This window comes from Lemur catta, chromosome 15 (genome assembly GCF_020740605.2).
Source record: "Lemur catta isolate mLemCat1 chromosome 15, mLemCat1.pri, whole genome shotgun sequence".
Taxonomy (NCBI): domain Eukaryota; kingdom Metazoa; phylum Chordata; class Mammalia; order Primates; family Lemuridae; genus Lemur; species Lemur catta.
In genome coordinates, this window is record NC_059142.1 from 57619740 (window position 1) to 57632527 (window position 12788).

General features: G+C 40.9%; 1 long non-coding RNA gene across 2 annotated transcripts in view; it reads left to right on the forward strand.

Annotated features, from left to right (window-relative positions):
- The window catches only part of LOC123620604, a 55104-nt gene that overhangs the window by 12469 nt on the left and 29847 nt on the right, over positions 1-12788 (forward strand). Inside the window, exon 3 of one of the 2 annotated variants that reach the window (XR_006728917.1) lies at positions 1816-1901. The exons of the other annotated variant lie outside the window; for it this stretch is intronic. This is a non-coding gene — a long non-coding RNA (uncharacterized LOC123620604). The remainder of the gene's footprint in view (positions 1-1815; positions 1902-12788) is intronic. 2 annotated transcript variants of the gene reach the window in all.

The window sequence follows — 12788 nt, forward strand, 5'->3', positions numbered from 1 at the left end:
ATGGACAAATAGCTGCAGTCATTAGTTTGTGCTGTTCTTAATCAGATCTTTCTTTGATTATACTTTGTAGCTTGTCATTAGAGTGCCTTAGTTAAGGAGAATGGGCTCCAGAAATAGATAACTTTGGCTCAATTCCCAGGTCTGTTAGCAACTTTATGAATAAATTTGGGCAATTTACTTAATCTTTTTGTACCTCAGCCTCCTCTTTGTCTATAAAGTGAGGTTAATAGTACTGTCATAGCGTTGTTGTGAAACTATGAGTTAAGTATGTAAAGCACTAAGAGTAAAGCCTAGCACGTAGTAGATGCGCAGAAAATTGTATTCTATTATTTCTAATTTTAATTGCTTTTTAGATGACACTTTTATGCTTTTTAGGTAGATAGCTACATCATCTATATATAATCTCTTCCAATATATACATTGGTACTTTCTATTTTGTGACATTCTCAGATCATTCAAATCACAGTGGTGATGGAAATACCTTTACTATCTTCTGATAAAAAGTGCTGGCTGTTCATTTCAAATATGAAAATCTTTATCAATTAAGAGAATCCTGTTTGTAGTTGGGGTTGAAATTTGTTAAAAAATAGGTGTTTAATTTTATTTAATGGAGTCACCTAAGAGTATGTGCTTTTTAAATTTTACTCATTAATGTGGTATTAATACATTTCATTATAGTAAAGTAGTATTATAATTCTAGTAGTATTACCTGATGTGAAAGATTCTTTCAATATCTTGTTGAATCCTTAAAACAAACTGTGGGGTTTTTTTTTCTTAATTATTATACATACTGTGTGGAAATTTAGGAAATACAATTAAATGCAAAAATACAAGGAGGTTATAAAAAATTATCCATAGTCGCATCATTTGAAAACAACCACTTTTTAGATTTGATCCGTATCCTGCCACTGTCTAGGTCTGTGCTTTTATAGGAATAGCTCTTGCTCGACTGCCTCAATTATATGGCTAAAATTCTGATTAGATGTTCCAGCTCTTTTTTTGGTCTACATATTTCCCCACAACAAGGCCATAAAGATATTCTCTTAAATATTCTGGTAAATGTTTTAAATTTTGACTTTCACATTGCAGGCCTTTGGGTCATCTGGAGGTTATGTTTGAACATAGGAATTAATTTTAATTTTTTTAGTATAAATAGTCCCCAGATTGCTAGTCTCTGCAACTTTATCATACATCAGCTTTGCAAATGTTTTATGTTAAATTTTAATATAAAATTAATAGGAGATAATTCATGAGAAATGCTTACTATCTTTTATTTCTCATCTTTAATTTGGTTTTTATTTATTTATCCTAAATAAACATTCTTCCTGATTTCAAGCTAAGTATATCAACCATTTTTTTTTTTTTTGGGAGACAGAGTCTCACTCTGTTGCCCGGGCTAGAGTGCCCTGGAATCAGTCTAGCTCACAGCAACCTCAAACTCCTGGGCTTAAGCAATCCTACTGCCTCAGCCTTCCGAGTAGCTGGGATTACAGGCGTGTGCCACCATGCCTGGCTAATTTTTTCTACATATATTTTTAGTTGGGCAGATAATTTCTTTCTATTTTTAGTAGAAACAGGTCTCGCTCTTGCTCAGGCTGGTCTCGAACTCCTGACCTTGAACGATCCACCCGCCTTGGCCTCCCAGAGTGCTAGGATTACAGGCGTGAGCCACCCTGCCCGGCTTAGTATATCATCCTTTATAAGAGCATTTATTATTTTGAAAACTATATTTGAGCCAGTGGTTACAAAATTAAGTTTGAGGTAATTTAAAGTCATTAATGAAAAATCTTTTGGTTTTCTGCTTTTGTATTTTAGATATGCATCTCTTGCTTTCCAAAAAAAAAAAAAAAAAAAAAAAACAGTGATGTAAAGATGGCTGTGAAAGGAATGATGCCAAAAAGGTGGGGGACTGCTGCTTTACAGTCTTTTTTTAATTCTTTATTCTTGAATAGTGCTACTCTATAAGTGACTAATTATTATACTTTCATCACTTTTTGTAGATAACGTTATCTCATAATTGTTGAAACCATAAAATGCAGTCATTTTATTTTTTTATGCCCTCATCTTTACCTCACTGAAGTTTTAAACACGATGTGGAAAATGATGGAAGTTTGCTTTGTTCACTCTTTCCGCTTCTCAGCAAAATGCCTGGGATCCCGTAGGCATCCACAGACCTTTCTTTTCAATGTACATGTAGTAAAATGCACATTTTGGTGTCCATGACTTTAGATGAAGGCATACGGGCAAGTAACCTCCACCATAATCAAGATACAGAACAGTTTCCTCATTCCAGAAAATTCTCTCATGCTCTGATTATTTCCTGTTCTTAAAATTTTACCTATTTCAGAATGTCATGTAAATGAAACCATACTATGTATCCCCAGTAGTCTGGCTTCTTTTACTTAGCTTAATGCACTTGACGTTGATCCATGCTGTTGTGTGTGTAAGTATTTCATTCCTGTTCAAGTATTCCTCATTTTTTTTCAGTTATTTTCTTACTGACTTTTGAATTCTTTATCAGATAGATATGTGATTTGCAAATAATTCTTCTCAGCTTGTGCCTTGTCTTTTCATCTTAACAGTGTCTTTCTTAGCAGGGGTTTTTAATTTTCATAAAGTATAAACTATCAATTTTGCTTTTGTAACTTTTTAGTGTTGTAGCTAAGAGCTCTTAGCATAATTCAAGGTCACAAAGGTTTTGAGTTAATTTTTATAAATTGTTTGAGGTTGAATTGTGGTGGTTTTCATTCTTTGTATTTGTTTCTGTTTTGCATATGGAATTGTGCCAGTGTCATTTGTTGAGAAGACTGTCTAATGTCCATTGAATTACCTTTGCACCTTGGCCAAATATCAGTTGCCCCATTTGTGTGGATCTATTTCTAGACTGTGACAGTTCCATTTAACTCTATCTATTTTTCCACCCATACTACATGGCCTTGATTACTGTAGCTTTATAGTAACTCTTGAAATCAGGTGGAATGAGTCCTCTAACTTTATTATTTTTTAAAATTGTGGCTGTTCTAGTCTGTTTTGTCTTGCTATATAAATTTTATAATTCAACTTGTCTATCCAACAAAAATCTTACTTGGATTTTTACTGGAGTTACTTTGAATTTACAGATCAGCACAAATCCCTTTTTAATAAATGGATGAAAGAAAAATATTCGTTGAATAAATGAATCTAAATTTTTCCCTTAATAAGATAAAGGGATCTCTTTCAACTCTGTCTGTTTTCCAATCCTTTCCTAATTCCTGGAGTTATCACATTCCTTTTCTATAGCATTACCGTTTCCATTCACAGATCTTTGTCTCTACTCTCAGTCAGGCATAGCCCTTCTTTATCCCGACAGGATTTTCACTTGACTTTGCATTCCTTTGACGTTACTATCCTTATCTGTCTTGTGTTCTTATTGCCAGACTTCTCAATGAAGTGATTTATATCCAATGTCTCAATTTCTTTGGTTGCTTCTCTCGTTTGTCCTAATAATCTGTCCTCAGTCTTTACAATTTCACTTGAACTCCTCTTTCCATTGTCACTGGTGACGTTTTCAATGGTCTTTCCCCATCTGCCTTCGTGACTCCTTGGCCTCTTTAAATTAGTCATTTCTTTCTGGAAACTCTTTTCGTCTCATCTCAGTGACACTTCACATGTAGGGTGAATTTTTTGTTTCCTTCCACAGTAGGAAGGAAGGAAACAAAGTACAATTAGGTTACATGGGGACCTAAACAGAAGGTTTGGGAACTGTGGCTTCTCCTCTCCCTTCTCATGTACCAATTAATATGGTTTCTTGCCTCTGCATCTCTGTGTGTTCATTCTCCTCCTCCTCTCTGCACATGACAGTTTTCTGCCCGCATTTGGCTTTGTGTTACTGAATTCTGACTCTACAGTATTTTCAGTTTGACAGATTAATTTGCTTGAGGAACACCAAAGGAGCACCCCGAACGCGGTGCCGGGTACCGGCACGGCCCCTTTGGGCCCTCGGACTCGGAGCTTCTTTGGTTGGACTGGTGGATCGTCCCGAGTGCCGTTTTTGGTTGATGGTCTTGGTTTACTCTGAGCCGGTTCTTTTCCTAGGAATTGTTTGGGATCCTAACTTAGATTTGGAGGTGCATCCTAAAGGGTCTTCTCCCTTGTCTTTTTATCCTAAAATTAATCTCAGTTGGCTTTGCTGTGCATTTTTGAAAGAGGAAACTGAACTGTCTTGTTGGTAGATAAATGAGAGACTGAGTTCCTCAGCTCCGAAGAGAAGGGGCAACCTTACTCCTCCCAGCCTTGGGAGACCCGGGTGACCGGGGTCCCGGGTGGGAGTTGCCTGGGGCGATTCCCTGAGGCACGAGTGGCCCCATAGGGAACCCCCCCACACACATTAATTAAAAGAAGGCTCTTCCAGGAAACGCATATAAGAGCTGATCACTCGGCGTTTGGAGCCCTCTCGGAGGTGCTAGACCTCCGAGAGAGAAACCTGAGACACCTAAGAGGGTGGGAGCGACTCAGTGGTGAGACCTTGAGGAGCCCCACCCACAAGCAGCACACTCTGATCCACAACACCAAACCCCGTGTTACAGTTCGGTTGCTTCTTTTAAAGAAAAAATGGGACATCCTTTAAACTGGAGGAAAGACAAGGGAGAATGACCCCCATGGGGCACCGCAGTTGGTGTGTGGTGCCTCTACTTGCAAGTAGTTCCGGAAATGAAAAGAGTCGAAGGCATGCCAGGTGTTGGTAGGGCTCCAGCTGGTTATAGCTAATGCTTGTGCACAAGTTTTTACGAAAGGGCAAATGACATCCAGGAAAATTCAGAGTTAAAACGGTCTACCTACCGCCTATAGAGTTGAAGTGTCTCGAGCTAGTTCTCTCTCTTCTTTTCTGGCTACTCTAAACCCTGCTAACTTTTTCTGTTGATGTCCAGATAACTCATTCTTTACGGCATTTACAATGGAAAGGCTACGTGGAGATCCTGATGCCAGTTATCGGTCAAAGGGGTATGAAAATATTTCCGTTTTGGTCTTTTAACCCTAAAGGCAGATAGAGTTTACCTCCACTGATTCACTGTGTATAGAGAGGTACACAGGAGGTGTTTGTAAACGCACTGTCATGTAATGTTAACCCGACCCTCAGGGACTCAGAGTTGTCCTACAAGTTGTGGTTAGAAGAGCTTAAGGTGAAAGCTTCGGTTTTCCCTTCGTCTCGTCCATTTTTGTCCCACTCTTTACAAGCGAGCAGGTTATGTGTACATTATGTGGCTGTGACAAAGTTTGTGCCTGGGGAAAATGTTTGTAAATTATTAATTTTTGTGTAGTCATTTATTTTAAGATGAAAAGTGAATGATGATTACAATCCAGAGAATCTGAAAACAGTCTTACTCTTTATGAATACTGCATGTACTCAAGTGTACAGCCCCCCCCCAAAAAAATTGTTCTGAGAACATTTAGATTGTTTCCAGACAGCTTAATCTTGATCCTCACGGAGAAAGCATGCTACTTCTTCGTGTCATTGTTTGAGTTGCTGAGGACTGGCGCTTAGAGTTGTTTTTTTTTTTTTTTCCTTTCTCTGTCTCTCTCTCTCTGAGCCTACACTCAGGTGATCTTATGTTGATATCGGATTCAGAAAACTTAACTTAAAATGAAGGCTTCAGGAGCAAAAATGTTCTGACCTTGCCTCGTCTGCCTGCATCTTGTACCAACCCCTCCCTGAAGCCAGCCATAAAAACCAGAATCCCTCTACCCAAGGCAGGTCGTACAGCCCAGAACCCCTGTTTTTCTGAAAGCTAGCCTCAAAACCCAAACTTAGTCTATGTAAAATGGCCATGAAGTAATTATCTGACCTGCTTTGTTCTTACTTTGTTTTACCGTAAAACCCCGTGCCAGAAAGGGCCTTGCCACCCAGAAGGGAGGAAGGCACACTGGAGAGAGGCCGAGCAGAATCTAAATGTAAAAGCCTTGTTGGTTCTGCCACTAGGCCTGTTAGAATGAGCGCACCCCCTTTTGGGCCAGTCATTTCTACTGCACTGGCCATGGTTTCAACATAAATAATGGGCAGTTTCCCCTGCACCTTTGAGTGTACGTTCTGAAGGTGTCCATGCATAAGTTTTATTCCTTTTTCCTAGTAACCTTCTCAGCAGTAAATTCTCAGCAGGTCTTCACGGGGACCTTTTTGGGCCTTTGCTCCCCGACTTTGGGGACCAGAGAGACTTTGATCCCTGTGATGTCAATAAATTCTATTTTGGCACGTGACGTTTTGGAAGGATCTAACGAACTGATGGGATGTTATAAAATGTCTACTACATTTATAACATTTAAAAGTGATGTCATATTTGCTGACTAAGTCTTACTGAAGGACTTACTTGCTTTTCTTGGTAAAATTTACGAGTTTAACATTGAAAAGCCAGTAACTTAAACGATATTTTAATCCCTGTTCCATGTTACAGATCTAATTTACAGGGTACAAAAATGGCAAACAGAAAAGTAACTTAAACGAATAGCTGGAATCTACGTAAACTGCTAAGGTAAATGAATAGATAAGATAAAGTAGGTAAACACAAATGAATAAAATTTTCCTATATTTTAAAATCTTAAAGTCATTATGTTAATTTAAAAGAGATAATCATAAAATGTTTGGATCGTTTATAAGGTAAAAGACTACAACAGTGGTTCTTAAACATAAGCTTAAAGCTTATACCTTGTTATCTTTGTATTTAGGAATGCCAATAAAATGGGTGACTAACACTTCAAAGTTACTTTAACTTCTTAGGTTTTTGTAAGAGTTGACGTGATCATCTGTATATGTGTGTAATTAAAACTTGTAGATGAAAGGAAAATAATTCCATACAAAATTTTTTAATGAAAATATCATAAGACATAAGTATTTTGTGAAAAGATGATTTTGTCTAATTCACTGGTCTTTGAAAGTGAACTTCAGTATGTCAATGGTCATTAAAAATTAAGTGGATGTGAAAGTTACAGGTCATAAAAGTTTGGCCATAGATGCCGTCTCTCTGACATATCTTGGCCAAAAGGGGGGACTTGCGAACTAAAGTAAAATTTTGAGGCTCACCCTCCCCCAACACTGCCGCAGCTGCCTATAACCTGCAAGCCGCTGCTTCCAGATGGCCCACCTCTTCAGGCCAAAGGGATGTGTACCTGCCACGTATTGATTTATGACTTTACCTAGAGGCCTCTTGGGCGTAGTTCGAGGTCATGAGTCTCAAATTTGGCTCAGATTAAATCTCTTTCAAATTATGTTACGGAGTTTGGTTTCTTTTCCATTGACAAGATTGACGCCTGAGCTTGGCGCTCAGGGAAGACTCAGGACCACCGGAGGAGCAGCCCGAACGTGGCCCCGGATACCGTTACGGCCCCTTTGGGCCCTCCGAAACCGAGCTTCTCCTTTGGTGGGACTGGTGGTTCGTCCCGAGCGCCGTTTTTGGTTGATGTTCTTGGTTTACTCTGAGCCGGTTCTTTTCCTAGGAATTGTTGTTTGGGATCCTAACTTAGATTTGGAGGTGCATCCTAAAGGGTCTTCTCCCTTGTCTTTTTATCCTAAATTAATCTCGATTGGCTTTGCTGTCCATTTTTGAAAGAGGAAACTGAACTGTCTTGTTGGTAGATAAATGAGAGACTGAGTTCCTCAGCTCCGAAGAGAAGGGGCAACCTTACTCCTCCCAGCCTTGGGAGACCCGGGTGACCGGGGTCCCGGGTGGGAGTTGCCTGGGGCGATTCCCCGAGGTGCGAGTGGCCCCATAGGGAACCCCCACACACGTTAATTAAAAGAAGGCTCATCCAGGAAACGCATATAAGAGCTGATCACTCGGCGTTTGGAGCCCTCTCGGAGGTGCTAGACCTCCGAGAGAGAAACCTGAGACACCTAAGAGGGTGGGAGCGACTCAGTGGTGAGACCTTGAGGAGCCCCACCCACAAGCAGCACACTCTGATCCACAACACCAAACCCCGTGTTACAGTTCGGTTGCTTCTTTTAAAGAAAAAATGGGACATCCTTTAAAATCGAGGAAAGACAAGGGAGAATGACCCCCATGGGGCACCGCAGTTGGTGTGTGGTGCCTCTACTTGCAAGTAGTTCTGGAAATGAAAAGAATGAAAGGCATGCCAGGTGCTGCTAGGGCTCCAGCTGGTTACAGCTAATGCTTGTGCACAAGTTTTTACGAAAGGGCAAATGACATCCAGGAAAATTCAGAGCTGAAATGGCCGACCTACTGCGCTATAGAGTTGAAGTGTCTCGAGCTATTTCTCTCTCTTCTTTTTTGGCTACTCTAAACCCTGCTAAGTTTTTCTGTTGATGTCCAGATAACTCATTCTTTACGGCATTTACAATGGAAAGGCTACGTGGAGATCCTGATGCCAGTTATTCATCAAAGGTTTATGAAAATATTTCCGTTTTGGTCTTTTAACCCTAAAGGCAGATAGAGTTTACCTCCACTGATTCAGTGTCTATAGAGAGGTACACAGAAGGTGTTTGTAAACGCACTGTCATGTAATGTTAACCCGACCCTCAGGGACTCAGAGTTGTCCTATAAGTTGTTAGAAGAGCTTAAGGTGAGTGCTCCGGTTTTCCCTTGGTCTTGTCCATTTTTGTCCCACTCTTTACAAGCGAGCCGGTTATGTGTACATTATGTGGGTGTGACAAAGTTTATGCCTGGGGAAAACGTTTGTAAATTATTAATTTTTGTGTAGTCATTTATTTTAAGATGAAAAGTGAATGATGATTACAATCCAAAGGATCTGAAAACAGTCTTACTCTTTATAAATATTTCCTGTACTCATGTACACCCCCCCCAAAAAATTGTTCTGAGACCATTTGGATTCTTTTCCAGACAGCTTAATCTTGATCCTCATGGAAAAAGCATGCTACTTCTTTGCATCATTGTTTGAGTTGCTGAGGACTGGCGCTGAGAGGTTGTTTTTTTCCCCCCTCCCTCTCTGTCTCTCTCTCTCTGTCAGTCTGCACTCAGGTGATCTTATGTTGATATGGGATTCAGAAAACTTAAAACGAAGCCTTCAGGAGCAAAAATGTTCTGACCTTGCTTTGTCTGCCTGCCTCTTGTACCAATGCCTCCCTGAAGCCGGCCATAAAAACCAGAATCCCTCTACCCAAGGCAGGTCATACAGCCCAGAACCCCTTTTTTTCTGAAAGCTAGCCTTAAAACCCAAACTTAGTCTATGTAAAATGGCCATGAAGTAATTATCTGACCTGCTTTGTTCTTACTTTGTTTTACCGTAAAACCCCGTGCCAGAAAGGGCCTTGCCGCCCTGCAGCCCAGAAGGGAGGAAGGCACACTGGAGAGAGGCCAAGCAGAATCTAAATGTAAAAGCCTTGCTGGTTCGGCCGATCGGGCTGTTAGAATGAGCACACCCACTTTTGGGCCAGTCATTTCTACTGTACTGTCCATGCTTTAAACATACATAATGGACGGTTTCCCCTGCACCTTTGAGTGTTCGTTCTGAAGGTGTCCTTGCATAAGTTTTAATCCTTTGTCCAAGTTAATCTTCATGGCAGTAAATTCTCAACAGGTCTTCATGGGGACCTTTTGGGGGCCTTTGCTCCCAGACTTTGGGAACCAGAGACACTTTGATCCCTGTGATATCAATAAATTCTGTTTGGGGACGTGACGTTTTGGAAGGATCTAATGAACTAATGGGATGTTCTAAAAAGTCTACTATGTTCATAACGTTTAAAAGTGATGTCTTATTTGTTTACTAAGTCTTATTGAAGTACTTACTTGCTTTTTTCAGTAAGATTTACGAGTTTAAGATTGAAAAGCCAAGGCCGGGCACGGTGGCTCACGCCTGTAATCCTAGCCCTCTGGGAGGCCGAGGTGGGTGGATTGCTTGAGTTCAGGAGTTGGATACCAGCCTGAGCGAGACCCCGTCTCTACTAAAAATAGAAATAAATTATCTGAACAAATAAAAATATGTATAGAAAAAATTAGCCAGGCATAGTGGCACATGCCCGTAGTCCCAGCTACTCGGGAGGCTGAGGCAGTAGGATCACTTAAGCCCAGGAGTTTGAGGTTGCTCTTAGCTAGGCTGATGCCACGGCACTCACTCTAGCCCAGGCAACAAAGTGAGACTCTGTCTCAAGAAAAAAAAAAAAGATTGAAAGGCCAGTAACTTAAACTATATTTTAATCCCTGTTCCATGTTACAGATCTAATTTACAGGGTACAAAAATGGCAAACAGAAAAGTAATTTAAACGAATAGCTGGAATCTAAGTAAACTGCTAAGGTAAATGAATAGATAAGATAAAGTAGGTAAATACAAATGAATAAAATTTTCCTATCATTGAAAATCTTAAAGTCATTATGTTAATATAAAAGAGATAATCAGAAAATGTTTGGCTCGTTTGTAAGGTAAAAGACTACAACATTGGTTCTTAAACATAAGTTTAAAGCTTATACCCTGTTATCCTTGTATTTAGGAATGCCAATGAAATGGGTGACTAATGCTTCAAAGTTACTTTAACTTCCTAGGTTTTTCTAAGAGTTGATGTAATCATCTGTATATGTGTGTAATTAAAACTTGTAGATGAAAGGAAAATAATTCCATACAAAACTTTTTAATGAAAATACCATAAGATACAAGTATTTTGTGAAAAGATGATTTTGTCTAATTCACTGATCTTTGAAACTAAACTTCAATATGTCAGTGGTCATAGGAAATTAAGTGGACATAAAAGTTAAAGGTCATAAAAGTTTGGCCATATATGCTGTCCCTCTGACATATCTTGGCCAAAAGGGGGGGACTTGTGAATTAAAATAAAATTTAGAGGCTTCCCCCACACACATACACCACTGCCGCCGCCTATAACCTGCGAGCCCCTGCCCGCTTCGAGATGGCCCACCTCTTTGGGCCAAACCGATATGTGCCTCCCACGTATTGATTTATGACTTTACCTATGACCCCTGTCTCCCTGAAATGTATAAAACCAAAGTACAACATACCAGCCACAGCGAGTCCACTTGCTCAAGGCCTCTTGGGCGTGGCTTGGGGTCATGAGCCTCAAATTTGGGTCGGATTAAATCTCCTTCAAATTATGTTACGGAGTTTGGTTTCTTTTCCATTGACAAGATTGACGCCCGGGCGCTGGGCTCGGAGAAGACTCAGGACCACCAAAGGAGCAGCCCAAACTCGGCGCCGGGTACTGGCACGGCCCCTTTGGGCCTTCCAACTCGGAGCTCTCCTTTGGTGGGACTGGTGGGTCGTCCCACGTGCCGTTTTTGGTTGATGTTCTTGGTTTACTCTGAGCTGGTTCTTTTCCTAGGAATTGTTGTTTGGGATCCTAACTTAGATTTGGAGGTGCATCCTAAAGGGTCTTCTCCCTTGTCTTTTTATCCTAAAATTAATCTCAATTGGCTTTGCTGTGCATTTTTGAAAGAGGAAACTGAACTGTCTTGATGGTAGATAAATGAGAGACTGAGTTCCTCAGCTCCGAAGAGAAGGGGCAACCTTACTCCTCCCAGCCTTGGGAGACCCGGGCTACCGGGGTCCCGGGTGGGAGTTGCCTGGGGCGATTCCCCGAGGCGCGAGTGGCCCCATAGGGAACCCCCACACACGTTAATTAAAAGAAGGCTCGTCCAGGAAACGCATATAAGAGCTGATCACTCGGCGTTTGGAGCCCTCTCGGAGGTACTAGATCTCCGAGAGAGAAACCTGAGACACCTAAGAGGGTGGGAGTGACTCAGTGGTGAGACCTTGAGGAGCCCCACGCACAAGCAGCACACTCTGATCCACGACACCAAACCCTGTGTTACAGTTCGGTTGCTTCTTTTAAAGAAAAAATGGGACATCCTTTAAACTGGAGGAAAGACAAGGGAGAATGACCCCCATGGGGCACCGCAGTTGGTGTGTGGTGCCTCTACTTTGCAAGTAGTTCTGGAAATGAAAAGAGTGGAAGGCATGCCAGGTGTTGGTAGGGCTCCAGCTGGTTATAGCTAATGCTTGTGCACAAGTTTTTACGAAAGGGCAAATTACATCCAGGAAAATTCAGAGCAGAAACGGTCTACCTACCGCCTATAGAGTTGAAGTGTCTCGAGCTAGTTCTCTCTCTTCTTTTCTGGCTACTCTAAACCCTGCTAAGTTTTTCTGTTGATGTCCAGATAACTCACTGTTTATGGCATTTACAATGGAAAGGCTACGTGGAGATCCTGATGCCAGTTATTGGTCAAAGGGGTATGAAAATATTTCCGTTTTCGTCTTTTAACCCTAAAGGCAGATAGAGTTTACCTCCACTGATTCAGCGTCTATAGAGAGGTACACAGAAGGTGTTTGTAAACGCACTGTCATGTAATGTTAACCCGACCCTCAGGGACTCAGAGTTGTCCTATAAGTTGTTAGAAGAGCTTAAGGTGAGTGCTCCGGTTTTCCCTTGGTCTTGTCCATTTTTGTCCCACTCTTTACAAGCGAGCCGGTTATGTGTACATTATGTGGGTGTGACAAAGTTTATGCCTGGGGAAAACGTTTGTAAATTATTAATTTTTGTGTAGTCATTTATTTTAAGATGAAAAGTGAATCATGATTACAATGCAGAGAATCTCAAAACAGTGTTACTCTTTATGAGTATTGCGTGTACTCAAGTGTACAGGCCCCCCCCCAAAATTGTTTGGAGAACATTTAGATTGTTTTCCAGACATCTTAATCTTGATCCTCACGGAGAAAGCATGCTACTTCTTCGTGTCATTGTTTGAGTTGCTGAGGACTGGCGCTGAGAGTTTTTTTTTTTTCCCTCTCTCTCTCTCTGTCTCTCTCTGAGCCTACACTCAGGTGATCTTATGTTGATA